This window comes from Vombatus ursinus, unplaced genomic scaffold (assembly GCF_900497805.2).
Source record: "Vombatus ursinus unplaced genomic scaffold, bare-nosed wombat genome assembly UNPS02014770.1, whole genome shotgun sequence".
NCBI lineage: Eukaryota > Metazoa > Chordata > Mammalia > Diprotodontia > Vombatidae > Vombatus > Vombatus ursinus.
Window position 1 is genome coordinate 14,460,303 of NW_020954548.1, and position 8,601 is coordinate 14,468,903.

An 8,601-nucleotide genomic window follows, 5' to 3' on the forward strand; every position below is an offset into this window, starting at 1 on the left:
AAAGTGAAAGAAAGTGAAAAATCCCATGCTTCAGTCTGTATTCAATATCGGTTCTTTCTCTGGAGGCAGATAGTATGCTTTATCATGAGTCCTTTGACGTTGTCTTGGATCATTGTATTGCTGAGAATAGCTAGGTCATTCACATTTCTTCATCAAACAATATTGCTGGTAATATGTATAATGTTCTCCTGATTCTGTTCACTTCACTATGCGTCAGTTCATGTAAGTCTTTCCAGTCTTTTCAGAAATCATTGTGAATTTCATTTACCCCTCCTAACTTGGTTCCATTTGCCTCTGGTAATCAAGAATTGTACAACTATTGTAGACCTGCACAACTTGGCAGTAGGTAGGGGCCAAAATTAAAATAAGTTAAACTTCTTTGGGCCACAGATAGGTTTTTAGGGGCTCCCTTTTCAAGTAAAGGTATAATTAATGATTAAACTATTTCTCAAAAACACTTTTTTAATTGGGATATAATCCAGAAACTTCAATCAGTAAACGCTTCTTTATGAAGTCACCTTCAGTAAAAGACTTCCCAGGAGCAGCAATTTCTTTAGAAATCTGAAAACTAACCTTAGTAGACACCTAATTTTCTGAGTTTACTTTCTTGAAAAACCATTGCTCCCACTGAGATTTTTCAACAATTTGGATGCTTTGATTTGTTTTTCATTGGTGTCCAATTTGCCTTTAGTCAGGATGTTCTGATTTGAAATGGCAACGGAGATTGTATTCCTTTGGAACAGCTATTACTTCTTCGAAAACACGGTGTGATATTTTGTCTCTCATGTAAGTAAACAAGTATCTATTTTTCCACTCTGGATTAAACACTCTATGTTCTGATTTGAACTTTCATTTCTTTTTTATCACCTATTTTACAAAGTCACCTCAAAAATTTTAATGTTAGAACCAAAAAGTCTCCACAGCAACTGCTCAGGTATAAAGAAGTACTGAACCGAACGTCTGACCTTGGAGAGGCTGCAGACACTCATGTAACTTGGAGGGTGGCCACACAGCAAGGGAGGAGAAGAAGCTCTCGTGTTGCCACTCATCACATAGCAGGCATCAGTTGCATTGGCGCGTGTGGCGCTCACTTTGTCCCTGTTCAACACCAGTAACAATTGAAAACACGGGGAAAAGGTACGACTCTCGCTCCTCTCAGAGTAGAGACAGACGGTCAGTAGTTGGTTGCTGTGGGTCACGTGACAAACAGGAGATGGAGCGCAGTGGCAAACCACCCACCAAGTTACATGACAGCACAATAATGACTAACGGAAGGCGGGTTAAGCGGGGCACAGAAAAGTACTCTTGCATCTTTACTTTCTTTCACATCCTCTACGTTTTTCTTGGGCCACCCAAAATCCTTTGATGGCCCGCAAGCGGCCCGCAGGCCACATGTTATAAAGGCCTGAAGTATTGTATTGTTCAGTTGCTCAACACCTTTGAGACAGCAGTCTCACACTGCCCTGTGGTGGTGGGTGGCCTCATTGCAGGCTACTGGCACATTCATGGTCACCAACTTCAGGGCACTGACTCAGTCTCTCTGTCTGACTTAAAGGTGATCCTTTAAAGGATATTCAAAACATTTTTGAACCTATAGAAGGATTGATTTATGGGGCTAGAAAACACTAGTGAGCAGTTCTTAAAGAAATTGAGTATGAGAATACTCTTCAATTCAATAGGAGACAATGAGAGAGTGCTGAATCTAGAATTGGAGGATCTGGGTTCAAATTCTTATTGTTTCCTGTGTGACCTCGGGCCAATCCCTTAACTTCTCTGAACGTCAATGTCCTTGTCAGTAAACTGAGGGAGTTGGACTTGATCAGAGGTCCTTATTCTTCTTTGTGTCATGGACCACTTTGATAACCAGTGAAGCCCATTATTCTCAGAATAACGTTTTTAAGTGCATAAAATAAAATACACAGGATTGCAAAGGAAATAAATTATATTGAAATAAAAGCATTAAAAATTAAAAAAAAAGTTCATAAACCCTAGGTTAAGAACCCCTGGACTAAACAATCTCTTTAAAGTCTTTTCTAGTCCTATAAGCACTTAATGTCTCCTGTGCACAGTGCATTGTATTTAGCACCAAGGATGAAGAAAACCCTGCTTTTAAGGAGTTTAAAATTTATAGGGGGGAAAGATGCGTACCTAAGTCCCTATGATACATGATGAGTTGAGTACAAAAGTGAGGCACAGGCAAAGGACTATGAGAAATTTGGGGAGAAAACAATTGCTGGGGGTGGGCAGCAAGGACTGGGCAAAAATAATTCATCATGGAGTGATCAAGTTCCTGGTGTTGAGCCTTTCTGAGCTTAACTTGGCCGGACAGACTCAGAATCGCACACTGGAGAGCACGGTCTCCGGTTCAGTCAGGACCTTCCTCAACTTCTAATTGTTGTTGTTGATCCTTTGCTCTCGAAGAGGACCATGACATCCAGGAGATGATGTCATGACATACAGTGAATTGGAGTTAAGTGAGGGAGGGCTGTGCAAAGTCACCAGCCCCACTTTCTTCTCTGGAGCCATCTGGGTCCATTGGCGAGTATAGATCAGGATGACTGGATGCAAGTGGGGGACCTTGGCCTTTTCAAGCTAACGTTTTTAACAGGTCTCAGTTTGACTGAGGCGATGCCCATTCAGTGATTAAGGCTTAATAAAAAATAAGGCAAAGAATGGCCTCTTTACTTTATTAAAAAAATTGATCTGGGATGGGAAGACTCTCAGGGTTTGATATAGAGTATTCAAAGGTTTACAGGAGGAGGGGAGAACTTCCACTCTTCAGTGAGGCATCTTAAAGGGTACAGAAGTAACCAAAAAAAGGGTAAACAGAAAAGGACAGTCAAAAGTCAAAAGCCAAGGTCACCTTGGTTAACATGCTTCCAACCAATTGAGAGCTGAATCTAGGATGCACAGAAGATTCTCAATTTCACTTGCAACCCAAAAATAATTGATAGACCATTTAAATATATTCATGAGCAGACTTCACAAAAGTACTTCTTGCTCTAGGCCAAAGTGGGAAACCTGCGGCTTTAAGGCCACATGTGGCCCGCTAGGTCCTTGGGTGCAGCGTTTTGACTAAATCCAAGTTTTACAGAACAAATCCTTTTATTAAGGGGATTTGTTCTGTGAAGTTAAAATATAGTTAAATGGTCACACTTGAGGACCTAAAGGGCCACATGTGGCCTTGAGGCCACAGGTTTCCCACCCCTGCAGGCTGTCACCTGTTAGTTTGACTTTTGAGGTATTGTATAAGATGCATCCATTTCAGGTTCAAGGTGTAGTGGAAAGAACATTAACCTTGGAACCAGAATATTTGGATTTGAATCTCCAAATTTTATGAGTCAATTGATGCTTGGAGAGATTTGCACAAGATTACACAGTTCTATCACTTATTACCTATGGCACCTTATGGCAGTCATTTGTTTAAGCCTCAGTTTTCCTCACCTGTAAAATGTGACAATAATACTGGTACTACTTACCCCACAAAAATGTTGTGAAGATCAAATGAAACAATGTTTGAAACTGCTTTTTAGTGTGTAAAGTTATATGTAATCATGAGTTAATGTACCGGCTGCGCCGACCTTATGCCAGCTGCGCCGAACACTCCTCCTATAAGGAGCAGGCTGCCAGAGTCATACTCACTCATCAGTCTTCGGTCCTCAACCGGCTAAACACACAGAGACGAGCCATCGGGAGGTGCCAACACCAGAGCTTTATTCAGAGGCCATCACAGCAAGCCATCACAGCAAAGCCAAGCAGGAAGGCCAGAGCAACAGAGCAGGAGCCAAGAGAGAGCGCGTGATCTGACCACCTCGTTCCTTAAGTACCTACTTAGCCCCTCCTCCCCAGCCCGCTTACTAGCCAATGATTGTAGGGTCAGATACTGGAAAGGGGCTGTCTGAGTTTAGCACACCAAGGGAGAGGGAGTGACGCAGGAGGCTAGGACCGGATACAGGAAGGAGGCGTCTGGGATTAGTGCACAGAGTACGTGACCTAGGAAGTCAGACTCAGATACCAGGAGGAGGCGTCTGGGGTCAGTGCTACACAAAGGGACCCAGGAAGTCAGGAAGGTCACAGGAAGGAGGCGTCTGGGGTTGACGTTGCATATAGGGAGGGGACTAAGCAAAGGGAACTCAGTCCTCTGCCGTCCCACCACTGCCCCTTGCCTCAGGAGCACAAGCTCCGGCTACTTCCTTGCACCCAGCTTATCTCACATAGCACTGCCCACTGCCTCAGGGCTTCTCCGTACCCAGCCCATCCCAGTTCACCACGACTCCGCCTACCACGGCCCCTGCCTCGACTTCCAAATACCCAGATTCTACCCCAATCTTGCCACAACGTCCACCTGGTAGCTGCCAACATAGACAGTCCCTCACAAGTTAACACTATTACTTTTATATCGGTAGATTCTACACAATCTGTTCCTATTACTCTTTTCCTAAGTTTTTAAGTGTGACAAATGATAATGGTTTACGTTCACATCTTCTGAGAAGTATGATTCTAGAGAATACAAAATGCAAAGCAACCCTAAATTTCTTTGCCTGAGGAGCTTATGATTGCATATTTTTATACTTGTGCTAATACATAATAATTTTTACTCTTGACTTTCGGGCAAGATTTTTAACCACCTAGGTTCAGCATACCTGAAAGGTACTCCTCCCTTCCATGTCTGCCACTAAAATTAGAGGGAGAGAAGGTAAAAGAAAGCCAATGAATATGGCCCAAGCTAAGGTTATCCCAGGACGCAATTCAGAAAAGTCATGTTCCTTTGGGTTGTGTGTTTACTGAAGAGGAAAGATCAGCTGGAAAGTGCTTGTGCTCAGTGTGGTTGCAGCCCAAATCTGAGAGAGGAAGGTAAATTAACTTGAAAGCCTTGTTAATTCTTGTCCACCCTCACTCTGCTATAAATTCCTAACAATACAAAGAACAGGGTGAACTCCTGGCTTGCTGCGTAGGTAGCTCTCAACAGGTTCTTGGAGTCCAAACAGAGATAATAAACTCTCCAACCAGAGTTACCAAATGAACTGGCAAAACTTGTCCAGTGTGAAACCCATTGGATCTTTGTGCAATTTAACCCTTGATTAACTAAGGGAGTGATTCTGGGATCTGGAATATGAAAGACATTATCATTTGAATATTCTTCGGAGGACATTTTTATGGAAACGAAGAGCACTGGCCTTGGAGTCAGGATGGACCCGAGTTTGAACCCTGCCTAGGAGGATACTTATGAGTTGTGTTGATGGGTATGGGACCTGAACCCCTAAGAATCCCTGAACTTTCCTACATATTTCAGCAGCCCAGATCTCTGCCATTTGCCTGAGGCAACTGGCCTCCCAGTCAATAATCTTTTTAACTGCCCTTTCGCTGTGGCTCTCTGGTCACTTAACTCCTTCCATTGTCTGCACCTGGCCCACCCCAGGCTACTTGCTACTTCTTAATCCTATCCAGACCTTCCCACACTCTTTCTGTATAAAAATAACAATCTTGCTCCCGTTAAATGGCACAGATTCTTAGAATCTGGACCACCTGTATGTCACAAATACTGCAGATTTGTGAGGAATCTCACCTGCCTAATTGGTGTTATAATAAAACCTCGCTACTCTGACTGAAAGGAGGCTTGAGTGGTCAAATTCTTTCCAGGCAGACCCGCCCTGTACCCTTGCATTTCAGAGTTCCCAGCACACCAAACTTCAACAATGTGACCATGAGTGAATCACTTAACCCCACTAACCTTCAGTTTCCACATCTGTAAAATGAGGATAATGACCTCCATAGTACTTATCTCACAGGGTAGTCATGAGGATTAAATGACAGAATGGCAATAAAATGATGTACAATCCTTAAATCTTCCTCTATTATTATTATGATGACTCCTGCTGGCATATCATTTTAAAAAATTATTTATTTATTTTCAGTTTTCAACATTCACTTCCATAAGATTTTAAGTTCCAAATTTTCTCCCATCTCTCCCCTCTCCCCACCCCAAGACAGCATGCAATTTGATATTAAATATATTTTCACATTAGTCATGTTGTAAAGAAGAATTAGAACCAATGCAAGAAACCGTGAAAAAGAAGAAACAAAAAAAAAAGAAAAAAGAGAGAGAGAGAAAATAATATGCTTAGTTCTACGTTCAGACTCCACAGTTCTTTTTCTGGATGTGGTGAGCATTTTCCATCATGAGTCTTTTGGAGTTGTCTTAGATCCTTGCATTGCTAAGAAGAGATAAATCTATCAAATTAGTTATCACACAATGTGGCTGTTATTGTGTACAATGTTCTCCTGATTTTGCTCACTTCACTCAGCATCGTTTTATATAAATCTATCCAGGTTTTTCTGAAGCCTGCCTGCTCATCCTTTCTTATAGCACAATAATATTCCATTACATTCATAACTTGTTCAGCCATTTCCCAGCTGATGGGCATCCCCTCAATTTCCAATTCTTTCCCACCATTAAAAGAGCTGTTATAAATATTTTTGTACATATGGGTCCTTTTCCTTTTTTTATGATCTCTTTGAGATACAGACTTAGAAGTGCTATTGCTGGGTTAAAAGGTATGCACATTTTTGTAGCCCTTTGTTCATAGTTCCAAATTGTTCTCTAAAATGGTTGGATCATTTCACAACTCCACCAAAAATGCATTAGTGTTCCAATTTTCCCACATCTTCTCCAACATTTATCCTTTTCCTGTTTTGTCATGCTAGCCATTCTGATAGGCGTGATGTGGTACTTCAGAGTTGTTTTGATTTGCATTTCTCTAATCAACAGTGATTTAGGGCATTTTTCCATATGACATATCATTTTTTAAAAAACATAAAATGATGAGGGAAAATCTACAACGATATATTATGAATCACAATGACTCTCAGTTCTGCAGTACTTTAAGATTTCCAAAGCATTTTCCTTATAATAATTCTTGGAGGTGGATAAGCCTCAACAACCAGGAAAAACATGCTTTCTAATAGGAAAATTGTGATTACAGTATCGTCGCCCAGAACCAGATGGGGTCTCAGAAGCCGTAAAGTCTGTTCACACACCCTCATTTTACAAATTTTATAAACAGTCTAGAAAGAAAAGATGAAGGTCATATATGTAGTAAGAACCAAGGTGAGATTTAAACCCAGGCCCTTTGAGGCTATAAAGATTGCATGCATATGTTAAATTCATTTGATTCTATTTCTTTTAGTCATCATAAGAGTCATCTGCTAAAAAGTTGTTCTGATTGGTCATTGAAGAGACCAAGAACTACATTGACTCTTACCCTGGATTTTATTGAAGCAACATAATTATATTGGCTATGAATCTGTCCATCTGATTGCTAGGTATTGAAGGACCTACAAATAGCTGGTCTGGTCTGCTATAAAGAACTGATCGGCATGACTAGGACGACAATATAGGATGGTGTATAATTTGTCCCTTTTAACTGGAAAAGAATAATTTCCCCCATCTTTGCCCTAAATAGAGCCAGGTTTAAAGAGATAACCTTATCAATTTCAGGTCCCTAGATAAAAAATAAAAATGCTTGCTTTCCCTGTAATCAGTCAGTAACATCAAAATGACAAAATTTTATTGGAAATTTTTTACAAAAGAATCATTCTGAATATATTGCTTACTGTCTGTTGTATTTGATTTGATTTTGGCTAGGTAGCTGCTGCATTGGAAGGGATAGATAGGAGATAATCTTGAGGTTGAGATTTTAATTTGTTCATTCAAAAATGTTTAGTGAGCACCTTCTGTATACAAGAATAGGTATTCAATTTCAAATTTAGAAACTGAAGTTCGCTTGCATACTTACTAGGTGTATGACCCTGGGGAATCAAATGCCTTGATATACAGATGTTGCTGGTATTATACATGCTATGTCGTTGTATTTGCTACATGAATTAAATATGCAAGACTTTTAGGTAACAAATGAAGCAATAAGACAGTCAACAAACAATTATTAAGTGCTTACCATGTTCCAGGAAGTAAATTAAATGCTGGAGATAGAAAGAAAACCAAAAACAGTCCCTGCCTTCAAGCTGCAATCATGTGCCAACCAATGATGGTTGCAAGTCTCCATAGGAATCTCTGTCTTAAGAAACTTCAGCTGTGCTCTTTTGCCTGTCCTATAAAAATACAGACTCTTGTCAGGCATTCAAAGCCCGGCACAATCTGGCTCCAGGCTATTTCTTTCAAGATTGATTGCACTTTATTTTCCTTCATATGCTCCGAATTCTAGCCAAACCAACTTATTTTCTGTTCCCCACCGGTGGGGAACAACTGACCCTTCCCCTAGAAAAATGTACATGGCACACTAGCAAGTTTAATTTGCATTTTTAACGTTTCTCCATCACTTTCTTAAGTCCCGACAATCAAGAAAACAATACATCAAGCCCCGGTTTTTAAGTGTTGGCTGATTTCAGAGGCACAAATGTTCACACCGAACATTTAATGATCGGCTCTCTTGAGTTGGTACAAGCCAGCTCTAGCACGCCACTGCCCATATATGATATTCTACATCTTGACTTATCAGTTTGCTTACCATGCCTGGAATGCACCCTCTCCTTGCCTCTTCCTCTTACAATTTTGAGTTTCTTCAAAGCTCAACTCAAGACTCA

General features: G+C 40.8%; 1 pseudogene; it reads right to left on the reverse strand.

Moving 5' to 3' along the window:
* LOC114043829 overlaps nt 1-1,485 on the reverse strand; it is a 41,155-nt pseudogene extending 39,670 nt beyond the window's left edge.
* Between the last annotated feature and the right edge of the window lie 7,116 nt (nt 1,486-8,601).